The 13,212-nt window shown below is 42.5% G+C and overlaps 1 protein-coding gene across 3 annotated transcripts in view; it reads right to left on the bottom strand.

Moving 5' to 3' along the window:
* EMILIN2 (elastin microfibril interfacer 2) overlaps positions 1–13,212 on the bottom strand; it is a 49,840-nt gene that overhangs the window by 25,582 nt on the left and 11,046 nt on the right. The gene's annotated exons all lie outside the window — the stretch shown is intronic.

Genomic DNA, 13,212 nt, shown 5'->3' with positions numbered 1-13,212 from the left:
GTAGCAGGCTGGGAGCCTTCGAAGACAGCTATTTGTGTTCAGATCTCTTTAAAGATGCCCTATTCATACAGCTAATTAGCAGAATTGGACCATTCAAAATTTCCCTTTAAAAGCACACATTCCCTTATGCATTTACACATCACATAGAGACCTTTCTGACAAGCTATAAAGTCCTCCAGACCTACGACTGGGCTTGGGCCTAGAATAGACAGTGACTATCCAGCAGCTCCTGGGCACTCAGAGGGATGGCTCCAGATGTGCAGCACCCTGGTGCCCTGCCTCACAGCTCAGATTCAAGCAGGTTCCTTAATTTAACCCAACTTCTATTTCTGGCTCAGAACTATGAGTCTCCTAAACCTCATCCCTTTTCATTTTGAACGCCAGCACTAGCAGCTGGTTGTCTTTTGGCAGGCCAGTTTCCAGAAAGAAAGAGGCTTTATATCACCTCCCCAGGGTTGCTGTATGCTGCTGGGGTGTGGCGGGGTTCAGGCGGACCAGCTGCCAGGTGGCCTGCAGCCCGTGCACCGGCCAAACAACTTCCCCTCCGGCACCAGCCTTGTGGCAGGTGGATTTCAAATTTAGGTTCCTGAGAAAATTACAGATTACTACATGTAATGAACCTTTGGCATCTTCCACGAGGGTCAAAACTATGTCATCTAAAACCTCAAATGTAAGAATCTACTCTGCTACCAGGACAGGACAGGTGTCCCTTCAGAACTCCAAGGGATCCCCGCTGACAGCGCTGCCCCAAGTGTTAGGGTCCCAACACCTTTCGCTGTCCCTGCTTCATTTTGCCTTTAAGCCAGTGGTCCTCACCTTGGCCGTGAATCAGAATCACCAGGGAACTGTGAAAAACTGCCAATGCCTGGGTCTCACCCTCACAGGTTCTGATTTAGTCTGCGGTGGGGCCTAGGCATATATCAATTTTGAGAAGGTCCGGTAGGAGTCTTTTTCAAGAAGAAATGAAGAGAAAGCCCAATTAACAGAAAAGAAAAGCTACTCAAGAAGTGAGGGATAAGGAGGAGGGTAAGACCTCTATCCCAGGCGCCTCATTCTCTCTCATTCCTACCACTTCCCCCACCAGGCCCCGCCATGCAGATCTTCCTCCTTTCACAAATGAGAAAATAAGAGTTTCATGGCTGCTAAGTGACTTGTCCAAGTTCCAAAGGCCAGGAAGGGCAGGGCTTGGATTTAAACCCAAGTGGTCTCCCCCTTACCTCACACAGCCTTCCAGCATGCAGAAGCAGCGAGTCTCTCGGGCGCTTGCCCTAAATTTGAAATAGCCTCACCCATCCAGATATGTTCTAGACGGACATCTGAGTAAGAAAGTAGCCACCGTCCCCATTCAGCAAACATTCACCTGAGCATCTAATTCAATCCAGGTACACACAAGCCCTCGGCCCCTTACCAGCCATCTACCAAAAGAATCCTTTGTGTAGTCCTAGAAACTGTAAAAGAGAAAGAAAAACTCCACTTCATTGTTTTGCATGCTCAAGTACAGCATAAAGCTGGAAAAATGTGTAATCTCAGAAAAACTTGGTTCCTCTGAGCATTTAACATCGAATGTAAAAATGTGTTTGCTCTTGGGTTTTGTTCATGTGCCAGCAGATGACAGCCCATATTAAACCCTCAGACATGGCTGAGCCGGGACTGAGAGAGCAAAACCAGGCTCGGATGACCTGGGAAGAGGCCATTTCGCCCTACCCGGGGGGGCTTCACCCCTCACTGCTGATCTGGTTGTAAGAAAGTTCTTGCTTTTCCAACACACTTCATTCTTTTCTTTAAAGCCAGTTATATTTCGGAGCCAGCTCATAACTTAGGAAAGCTCCCTGGAGTTCTCGCCTTCCTCTCCACCCTCACACACATTCCCCGCTCTCGCCCTTCCCCTAAGCGTCTTGCTGTTAGGGTTTCTGGTTTCAGGCAATGGAGTTCAGGTTGACAGCATCTCTAAGTTTTCAGGTCCAGTGTGTGGAAGAGGCCTTCCTGGTGACAGCTGGAAATGATCAGGTGGCCACCTCTAATCGTGGGAACATTCTCATTCCCTCTTCTCTGTGCATGATGACACAGATCCCAGAAGCAGCCATGGGTCCTTAGGCTTCAATCTGGGGGATGTAAGGGGAGGAGCTAGGGGTTGTCCAGCCCCAGAGTCCTACTGGGATTTCCCCCTCAGAAATGAGCTTTCTGCTTCCATAGTAGCCAGCTGGGAGGGTTCCCAGAGGATGGGGAGGAACCCAAAAAGGTTTCCAGACCCCTGCCCCCACTAGCCAGTACACAGGAAAACATCCTGGCCAGGAGCTTTACAAAAATGCCTAGGCCTTTACCCCCCCACCCCACACTAGCCAGTACACAGGAAAACATCCTGGCCAGGGAGCTTTACAAAAATGTCTAGGCCTTTACCCCACCTCCCCCAAAATTCTAACTTTAATTGGTTTAGGGACGGGATACCTACGCATCTGTACTTTTCAAAAACTCCCCAAGTAACTGTCAAGCTTGGCCAGAGTTGAGAATTATAGCCCCAGACCCAGGGAACCCAACGCCCTGGGAGCTGCCACCTTGGAAGCAGCCAGGGCTGCACCATCAGGCAGGGAAGTGAATGGAACCAAATCAGCCCAGGTGTTACTGGGGGCCCCTGGGCTGTGAACATACAGAGGTCCTCAATAAATACCTACTGAATCAATTAACTCACTGCACCCAGCTGGGGGCCACCAAACCCAGGGAACAACAGCCAAAGGGGCAGTCAGGCGGAGCTGGGAGAGCTGGGGGGCTGACTCAGGCGGAGCTGGGAGAGCTGGGGGGCTGACTTGGACTGCAGCCTTGGCCCTCATTCTAGTCTTGGTGGGGACTGTAACAGCTCCTGTTCCTTGTGGAGCCCAGTCCACAGCTGCCTCGGACACCCTGGGGCGCCTGGGGGCTGTGGCAATGAGCTGCTCCACCATCTGAGCCTGTCCCGACCCTGCCTCAACCATACCCACATTCCCCAACTCTTTCCAAAGTCTTTTTTGGAATGAAACAAGTGTTCACCATTTTTATCAGTTCAGCCTCTGTGTTAAAGACACCAGATCAGCCCAAGGAAATTCTAAAGAGAAGGAAGGTGGCAAAAAAAGGATTGAGAAAGTTGAACCAGAATTCAGGGACCACATGACCGTAAGTGACCCTGTTGAACAGGATGACAAAATGACTACCTCCATGTGACATCAGCCCACAAAGACTCCTTCCTACTGATTCAAGGCGAGACCTCTTTCCTAAACATGCTCAGCTCACACCCGCATTTGCTTGTTCAGTGTTCATCTTCCCTGCAGAACTATTAGGGTGAGAATGCCTGCAGGTTTTATTCTCTACTTGCCCACTTTTTAACACAGTGTCTGTCCTATTGTAAGTGCTCGATAAACAATTATTAATCAATCGACAATTGATTAATCAAACAATAATTAATAATGATACTAGGTCTACTTTTGACAAGGTTTTAGGGAGTCCAATGTCCATATTAAAAGGCCCAGAGTTATCCTCAGGTGTAACCCCAGGCAGATGTGAGTTTCTGACTATTCTCAGAACCAAACAAAACTCCAGAGTTCTCTGGTCATGATGAATTGGATAAGAATCACACACCAGGTGACCTATTGCTGCGCTGTCCTATAAAGTAGCCATTATCCACATGTGGCTATTTACACTAAAACTAACTAAAATTAAATAGAGTTAAGTATTTAGTCCCTCAGTCACACTAGCCACATTTCAAGTGCTCAACAGCCACATAAGGCTTGAACATCTCAATCATCGCAGAAAATTCCACTGGACAGGGCTGAGAGAGTCACGAGATTGTCAAGGGAACGCAACGGGCACACATCTGTTCATCTCTGGATTTCTATCTCACATCCATCCGTCCATCTCCTCCCACTTCCCCAGAAGTACAAGTAGAACATTTCTCTGCAAAATAACCACACATCGCTGGCAGAGGATCATCTAGGCAGCTGTTCCATGAGGTAAGGATCATTTCCTGGCATTTAGTATTTACCTTAATTTTAACACAGGCACTAAAATTGCACAAATCGAAAGCCCAGTGCCCCACTGGGGACACTCGCTTGACCGGGATTTCTCCCCAAAACAGACTTTCTAGTAAACTCTCCTTGCTTGCCCCAAAAACCTGGAGCCAACTCTTCTTGCTTCATTCCACATGTGTGGTTCTGCACAGTACTGACTGGAATGGAACCGTGAAGAAGGAAAAGGAAGCCAGAAAGAAAAAGTGATTCCCTCTGGTAAAGAGCACTGTGGGCCTAGAAAACTGACTGCTTACCTAGGTCAAGGATGCTTGGGCGAATATATTTCTGAACTACAAAATGTATCCAATGACTCTAAAAATCGGATTGATGAGCCCTGATTAAAATCAGATCACAATAGAGCTTTGTACACATTTTTAAATGACAGATCCTGTATCAAAGCAATGTGTTCAAAATGAAAATGTATATATAAAAGACTGTCTGTTTCCCAGTACAAAGGAGATATTTGCTGGAGAAACCACAATTGTAAGCTGCTTATTTTTCCGTTTCCTCTTGAAATAATTCTCCTTATGTACTTAGGGTGGTAAGTTAGAATTCAAAACCTAAAATCTTCTTCACTTCTCAGTAGTTTGCCCTGATCACACGATGTAATAAATAGAAGTTTTCCCCACCATTCTCCACAATTTAGCACCCCACTTAACCCAGAGGGCAGAGCAACTCTACAGTCCCAGAGAAAGGTGTTTGAAGAAAACCACAGTTTGAAGAAAACCGCAGTGGCTCAGCTGCAAGGCTCAGTACAACGGGGCAGCACTGAAGCTGTCACTTAGACTTATTTTAAGAGCAGTCAGTATCCTCCTTCTGACAAACTTGCATTGCTAAAAATGACATCATCCCCAAGTGCAGGGCACGTCCAGATCATGAAATACAGCTTATGCATGAGTTCCAATGAGTCTACATTCTTAAGATTTAACTGCCTCCCTTTGTGAGATACATTACAAAACTCAAGCCTGTGCCGTGGCAGTGGGGAGGAGGGCCCAAGGTGTGGGGCGTCCCCCAGAGCCCCAGCTAACTGTGAGGGATTTCTGCAAGGCTGAAAAATCCATGATTAATGAAGAATCACATTCTCTCAAAGAATTCTTTTGGGAAAGGCCATCGCTGCTGCAGGCTGTTTTCCCCAAATAAATTCTATACTATTGCATTCCTCAAACTTACACCATGTTTGCTGCCTCATTCCTGGAGTCAGAGTCACAGAAGGCTCTCCTCCCGTCACTCCCCATGGACTCATGCTCAATGCTCCCAAAGTGCAGGCCATGAGAACATCTGCTGGCCTCAGCCTTTCACATGATGCTCACCACAAATATGATTATCCGTGGTTTGGGGATCCAAATCTTTCCTTTCAGAGCTACTGAATAACTCTAGTTTGATTATTTCCTCTTTTTTTAAGAGGAAAAATTATTTCCTCAAATTCTCCTGTAAAGTCACAATAATTTCAAAAGCCTTTTTTCCTGTGTTTCTCTTGACTTGATTTGCAACAACCACATCTCCCTCTTAAGGATGTCGATCACTCCTGGCTTTCTCCTCTTCCTCAACTCCGCATCCTCCAGCCACTCTTCAACTTGCAGAGCCCATCTAACGTTCTCAATATTGCTTTCTGATGCTAAAAGAGAATTGGCTATGACTTTCCATCTGTATTTATTTCCGACTTTTGGGTAAAGACCATGGAAGTTGGCAAGCTCTTACACAGACCACACCTGTAACTTGCTGAAAGTCACTTAGAAACTCAGATGACCCAGAGACAATATGAGTTTCTCTGCAGATATAAAAACATTTTCTTCCTTCGGGCCAATTCACTCTCAGTTAAAAAAAATAATCTGGGAATTGAAAACAAAGAAACACTTGTATTTCTTTTCTAATTTATGACCTCAGTGGGGGGAAAAGGACCAAAATGTTGCAGCATAGTTACCTATTCCCCACGTTATCCATGCTAACCCCATATTACTGTTTTTTAAATCCACACTTAACACAGTGAGGTGGACACGTCTCAGTCACCTGCACTCTACTTAGAAGGAGAGTGGTTTTTCTTTGGAAGATGCTGCCACACTCCACCCCACCCCAACCCACACCCTTAAAGTTCACACAAGTAGGAATGGGGGAGAGAGCTACTTAGGAAGACAAAATGAAGTTGTTTGCTTATTTGCTTTTCAATGGGCGGAGGGGGGCGGATAATGGAGGAGTAGGCCATGGGGTGGCGGTGGGGAACTTTAAGAACACTTGGGGTGTCCAATGGACTTTTAAGGTTAGTGATATCTGCAAAGTCCTTAAAGCCATCCATGTTGCTACAATCTTCAGTACAGTCCTCACTGCTGATGCAAGCTTGTGGGACTGGATTCTTCTTAGGGAACTTGGAGGTATCGTATTCTTTACCTTGGTCAACCCCATGGTACCCAGGTATGAAGGGGCTATGGGACAGTATACCTTAGGAATTTTCCCAGACTAGAGGAAAGCTTGTGGGGGTCCATAGTTCCTGTAAATTGAGAGGTGTTAAGAGAAATGTCTAGGCCCAAGAAGGAGCTGCTGCTGCCAGAGGTATCACATCAGCAAATCAAACTTGTGTATTCCTGCAAAAGCTCCGCTTGACCAGAAACACCGTATATCCAGTCAGCCAATCCCCAAATGCCAAGCCAACTCTAAGCTCTACATGTATTTCCTTGTTCCTTGATTTTTCTAAATGAGGTCAGATATGGAACCCCAGCCAATCATGTCGTTTCTGCACTGCCTCTTCTAACGCTCTATAAAACTCACTTCTGCCTATGAAAATAAACAGAAATCTCATTTAAAATGGAGTTGGGAGGCTAGAAAACTCACATGTGTCACCCAATGGACATGACTGACCCCACAGGAAGAGACATACCTTGCATCTCCAACAGGAGGTGATATTACTTTACTACCGCAGCAGGAGGAAGAAAAGAGTCCTCCTGGCCCCGTGACAGCTCAGTTAATGGGAGACCACCATAACTCAGCCAACGAGAAGTCATTGTACTTCAAACTCAGTTTCCTTCCATGGACTCTTTGTTTACAATAGCCTCTCCAAAGTCCCTAAAAGAGCATTACTCTCCTTTGATTCTCTGAACCTGAGGTGGTTCGCCTTTATACCACATGTCCCGAATTGCAATTCTTTGTTGTTCCAGAATAAACCCATTTTGCAGGAGAAATATCTGACTATCTGTTTAAGGTCAACATGTCCAAATCCCTAGGGAAGCATGCTCTGCTCCTGTGAGGTCCTGTACTAACTCCCCTGACCCATGGATTGCTTTCCCTTGAATAAAGGACAAATTCATTACTAAATTGGATAATTGCAAGGCGTGGAGACAAATATATAGACTTTGATATGAAGAGGGGCCAAACCGACATCTATTAACAAGCTAAAAATATATACAGCTTGCTTTCCATTTCTTTAAAATTGCGCTTATTTTTTAAGAAAAATTACATGGGTTGCATTATTTTGTTATTTTATTTAAATAAATAAAATATCTAAATCTGTGGTGTAAGTAGTGGTTCCCAACCTCCTAACAAGCTGGAGCGTAAACTGGCCCACTACTCAAAGACTTCACTAAAATTGCCTTCAGTTTTTTCCAAATAAAATACATAAGCAAGTACGGTATTTTCAAAGAAGCCACAAAATTAATCTTTAAAATAATTCACTATATTTTTAGTATTTAACTTTCTCAAAATGCGATTCTATTTTTGGTCACTGTGTCCTCCCAATAACACTAAACCATTCTTTACAGTTGTGTCACTTGAACCTTTACAAAATAAAGCTGACTCACATCATAGAGAGTCAATGTACACTTACGTCTTGGCAAAAAAAAAAAAAAAAAAAAGTTTAAAGGTTACACCAAGATAGTTCAGGAATCTAAATTACATCATTACTTTGGTTGCTTCAACTGGAATCCACCATATCCAAAATCCCTCTTTTAGCTGCAAACCACTTCATTTTCATTTAGTATTAACAATTTTTTCAAAGACTATATATGTATGTCACAATTTCCATTTTAAAAACATAAACCATGGACAGTTGTTCAAACTTATGGTCTCCGTGACTGAAAACTGAAAACTGAACTCAGCACATGATTCTTAACAACGGGAAGAATGACAAGTTAAACACACATGCTCTCCCAAAAGTGAATCGTAATGTAAACTATGGATTTGGGGTGATTATGATGTGTTCATCAGTTATAACAAATGCACCACTCTGGAGGGAGATATTGATAATGGGGGAGGCTGTGCATGTGTAGAGGCAGGAGGTATGTGGGAAATCTCTACACTTTCCCCTCAAATTTGCTGTGAACCTTAAACTGTTCTTTAAAAAAAAAAAGCCTCAATAGAAAAATAAACAACTCATATGCTCTTTTTTTCATTCATTCAGCAAACATCCTTTGGTTACTGACCAGGTGGTACCCAGGCACCACACTATGGCTTTCCTTAAGCCAACAGTATCCAATAGGAAATGGTCATGCTTATGTGGAGACTGTATGGAGAATAACATCCAATTCTTTGTCCACTACAACAGTGACCATTCTAGTCCCAACTTAGCCAAAGACCAATTATATCAGATAAGACTCCAAAATTTCTCTAATCCTGTTTCCTCAAAAAAAATTTTTGGATTTATAACATTTGCCCCTCTTCTACCTCCCAAAGATTGGAAAAACAAAATTAGAGAAAGCTGTGAAAACTGTGAAACTTAAACTTTATATAAATGAAACTTATAAACAGTGAATATACATGGCAAAAAATTTGCATTGACTAAAAATATGTGTTCCTTCTGTAATAATGGACTCAATTGCCCATATGAAAGATTATAGTTGGTTTATAGTTGGTTTCTGATCACTGAAGGTAATGAATAATGAGATCCTGATTGTCCCATGGATAAAAGCAATCCTGCTATACTCTCCAAACGACAGTCCGTGAACTAATTTGCCTTCCTTCAAATTGCACGGTCTTTTTTATCAATACTCTTGACAACAGACCACACAGATCGCTGTGACAGATCTCTACATATCCTCAGAACCTGTGCAGTGCTGTGGTACGTGAAGCTCAGAGACAGTTACCTGGCCATTCAAAATGGGTTGCTGCTTTTCACCTTCTCCGCAGCCTGGTCTGCTTCTCCCAGCACACCTACTGAGGTCCGGCATGGACTGTGGTCAGTCTCCCAACAAGGCCCCTTTTACCCACCTCAGGCCCACCCCGTTCTCTCCCCTTGCAAACCTATTTTGTACACATTGCCAGACAAACACCTGAAAGCATACCTCTGATGGGGCCCCAGGTCAGAAACCTCCCATGACTTCCCTTTGCCTAAATGATAAAGCCCAAACTCTCAACCTTGGTTGTTCTGGGTTGCACTGCATCTCTTTCCCCATAGATATGTTGGAGTCCTTACCCCCAGTACCTCAAAATGTGACCCTGTTTGGAGATAGGGTCTTACAGAAGTAATCAAGCTAAAATGAGGTCATTGGGATGGGCTCTATTCCAGTATGACTGGTATCCTAATATAAAGAGGAAGATTGGACAGGGAAGCACATAGAAGACGTGAAGAGACAAGGAAGGCAGCCATCTACATGCCAAGGAGAGAGGCATGGAACAGATCTTTCCCTCACAGCCCTCAGAAGAAACTAGCCGTGTTGACACCTCGATTTACTCTTCCTTGTTGATGTCCCACCTCTAGGCCCTTCCTCATGCTCTTTCTTGGCTTAGGCTGGGGTTCTCTTACGTTTGCATATATTTAACAAAAATCTTCCTTCCAAGCCCTTCTAAGATTTCACCACCCACAAACAGGTTCTCACATTCCTCCTGGCTGGAAACACTTTCTTCTACCTCTGAATACCATCTGCTATTTGTACTTATCTTATTGCAATTCTCATTTCTACCTTTTATTTGTAATGGTTTCTGTTTGTCTCATTTTACCCACTGGACATGAACTTTTGAGGGCAAGAGAGAGGTCGGGTTCCTTGCTGTGTCCCCATGGGACCTCGTCCTGGGCCAGACACAGGCCCTGCACAAAAATATTTGTTTAATGAAACTGAGTAACCAATAGCCTTCAAATAATGTCTTTAACACATTGAGTTTTCTGCCAATTCAAAATGGTTTATGCTAATTATGTAGCCTTAATCTAACATTTTCCAGGGCTATAAATGTGAAAAAAGAAATTGGTTTTTACTCCATATTGGTTTTATTTAGTGTTCTACATTTTATGTATTTACCATCTCTATTGGTCTTTAGAAAAATCAGAGAGGTAAACTTACTTTCAAGATAAATGATTTTCTACACTGTATTGCACCATAAGTAAGTCCTCAGCTACAAAATAACTACTATATACAAATAGTGGCTTACACATATGAAGGAATACTAGTCAATAAAAAGTAATCAACTATCGATACATAGCACAAAATGGATGTATCTCAAAACAATTATGCTGAATGAAAAAAGTCTAACATAGAAGAGTACATCCTGTATGACTTTGTTTACATAAAACTCTAGAAACTGAAAAATCATCTACAAAGATGGAAAGTAGATCAGCTTGAGGGGTGTGTGGGAAAAAACTAGAGGGAAGAATTATAAAGAAGTATGAGGAAACTTCTGAGTGATAGAATGTTCAATATCCTGATTGTGGTGTTGGTTTCATGGCTCTATATATACATGTCAAAATATTAAATTACACAACTAAAATATATACAGTTTATATAAATTACATCTCCGTAAAGCTGTTTTAAAAAAAAAAACTATATATTTCTGCATTAGGACTGCGAAAGCAGAGTGCTAGAAAGTCTTGTTTTCACTATCCTATAACATATCTCAGTTAAGCAAAACCAGCATTACTGAGTTTTTTTGTTTCAAAATGAGGATTTAACTAAAGGGTATTTTTTTTAAAATTATCAGATTATTCTTCAGACACACAACCAATTATTTTTTCTCTTGGGAATTCAGGCCTATATTTATTTTTGTACTTTTAAAGGTATAGATCAATGATGAAGGAAGATAATCAAAACAGAATTTTTTTTAAATAACCACCTTCAAATTGCCATTTTGTGTAAAGTAACACAAAATATCAAAGACATAAATTGGCATTTTGAAAATCTGACAGTCTACTCATGGATTATTTTCCCAGTGACGCTTCTAACAAAAAAAATGTTTAGAGGATGCCTTGATATTTGGTTCAGGAAATGAGCCATTAATAGTATTTCTGCTTTCCCTCCTGCACCATCCATGAGCAGAGATCTGTGTTATATCCTTCTAGATGTTTTTTAAAATGAGAAAACAGAATGACTTCCAGTTATTTTGAGAATGGCCAGAAGATGATGCAATGTGTTGGGATGGGAAAAGGCATCACTTACCATGACCACTCCAAGGCCCTGACTTGGCATCGTTGTCCTGCAAAGTTGCTGCCCCAGCTGAAAGTTATTGAAGATGCAGGCCACCTGACACACAACCCAGGCCTGAACACTGTCAGGACAGCCGGCCAGATTCGAAATTCTGGAATGTTCACAACACTCAGAAAAAACTCTCCTATGCCTCCCTGCCCGAGGCACTCATTCCACCAGCATGTCAGAGCTCTCTGGGTTGAAACCAACCGAGCCAGAGGAACATTTTAATAGTGAAAAGATCTCCCGGTGAAGGACTGGATTGCAAAACTCACCCCACCCTGAGTTCTGTCGCAATCACTGCCACAGCTTTTGGGCTCCATTTTCAAGATTTGTGGAAAAGTCTCAGTTAGCAGAAAAACGAGTAGCATTTTCACCACAAAAGTTTAGAAAAATTTTAGGCCAGTGTCTCAAGATCCTTTAACAGCAACCCTGTTGAGATGTTAGAAACAACTTGAAGCAAGAGGGAAACCTCTAGAACCTTGTTTTATAATGGACTATGAGCTAATCTCTATAAAAGATCACTGAATTAGGCCCACACATTCAGCAGACACTGTATGGAAAAGTTAGGAAAAAGGTGAGAAACCTCATAGCAAATTTCCTTTCATCTAAATGACCAGTTCGAGAAAGCTCCACCTAAACCATTGGTCTCTTAACCAAATTTCTTTTAACCAAATGCACAGTAGAATATACTCTCCTGAAAGGCTAACATTGCAAAGAATAACTTCTAGGCGTATTCTCTAATCTTCTAATATTTTCTTAGGTGGAAAAAAGTAAAAATAGCAGCTGGGCCCTGACATATCCAGAAAAGTTTGCTTCTTCAGTATTTTCAAACTAGGAATTTGGTTAGTTTGAACCCTCCCCACTTTTTTCAGCACCCATTACCACTTTAAGACAGGAAAGAAAGAAGAAAACTCATTGGTGAATTTCACTTTAATCATTTATTTTTCCTCCAATGTGAACTACTATCACGTTGAAAACTACTACGTTCCTCTCTTGATCCTCCCAGGAAAATCATTCTTCATAAGGAGAAGTCACAGTTGCATCATTTTGTCAAGTGGTTCATTGCTACTTTTAAGTTCCAAAAACTGCTTCACTAAGGACAGAACCAGTTAATTCTGAGTAGTAAAAAAGTCTTGTAACTAATAATAAATCAAAACATTTGGGAGACAGTCTGCAAGTAATCTGAACAGTCAGTTTGTCAGTTTTAGATTTTAAAAAAACAGTATATAGAGCACTGTAACTGTGGCACACAGTGCCTACCATGCTATTCATACTAAGAAACATTAGTAACACCTTAACATTACCAACATGAGGACGAGGACTTTTTTTTCCTAAAAGTAAAGAATTAAAGCAGCATATTCATTTCTGGGTGAAAGATGGCCTGGGGATCCGCAGAGTTCACCACCACCACTAACAGCAACCGAGAACATCGGCTCACTTCTCTTTATTGATATACCGCAGGCACTCAACACCTGCAGAACCAGCAGTCAGTGCCCACGGTGACTGCAGCATGAACCTCAAGTCCGCTGTAATCACTTACCTACGTTCCCTGAAGAAACTCTACTGCTGACTCTGCTTCCGAAGCAGTTTCTGAAAGTTTAACTTCGTGTTTAAAAGTTGATTTTAGTCATTACATTTTCTTATTATCACAGTTCGCTGAATTTATCTCATTGTTTAGCACTTCGGTCTGTCTCTAACAAGTCAGGAAGCATGAATTTCACATTCAAAGCCCTAAAAGATCAGACCACCCGAAAGGCAACAACGCTCCAAATGAGCAATGAGAACGGGAGTGTTCAGTAGCC

The sequence above is a fragment of the Pteropus alecto genome, unplaced genomic scaffold (assembly GCF_000325575.1).
Source record: "Pteropus alecto unplaced genomic scaffold, ASM32557v1 scaffold146, whole genome shotgun sequence".
Lineage (NCBI taxonomy): Eukaryota > Metazoa > Chordata > Mammalia > Chiroptera > Pteropodidae > Pteropus > Pteropus alecto.
The sequence above is the reverse complement of the archived record's forward strand: the minus strand, read 5'-3'. Positions and strand labels throughout refer to the sequence as shown.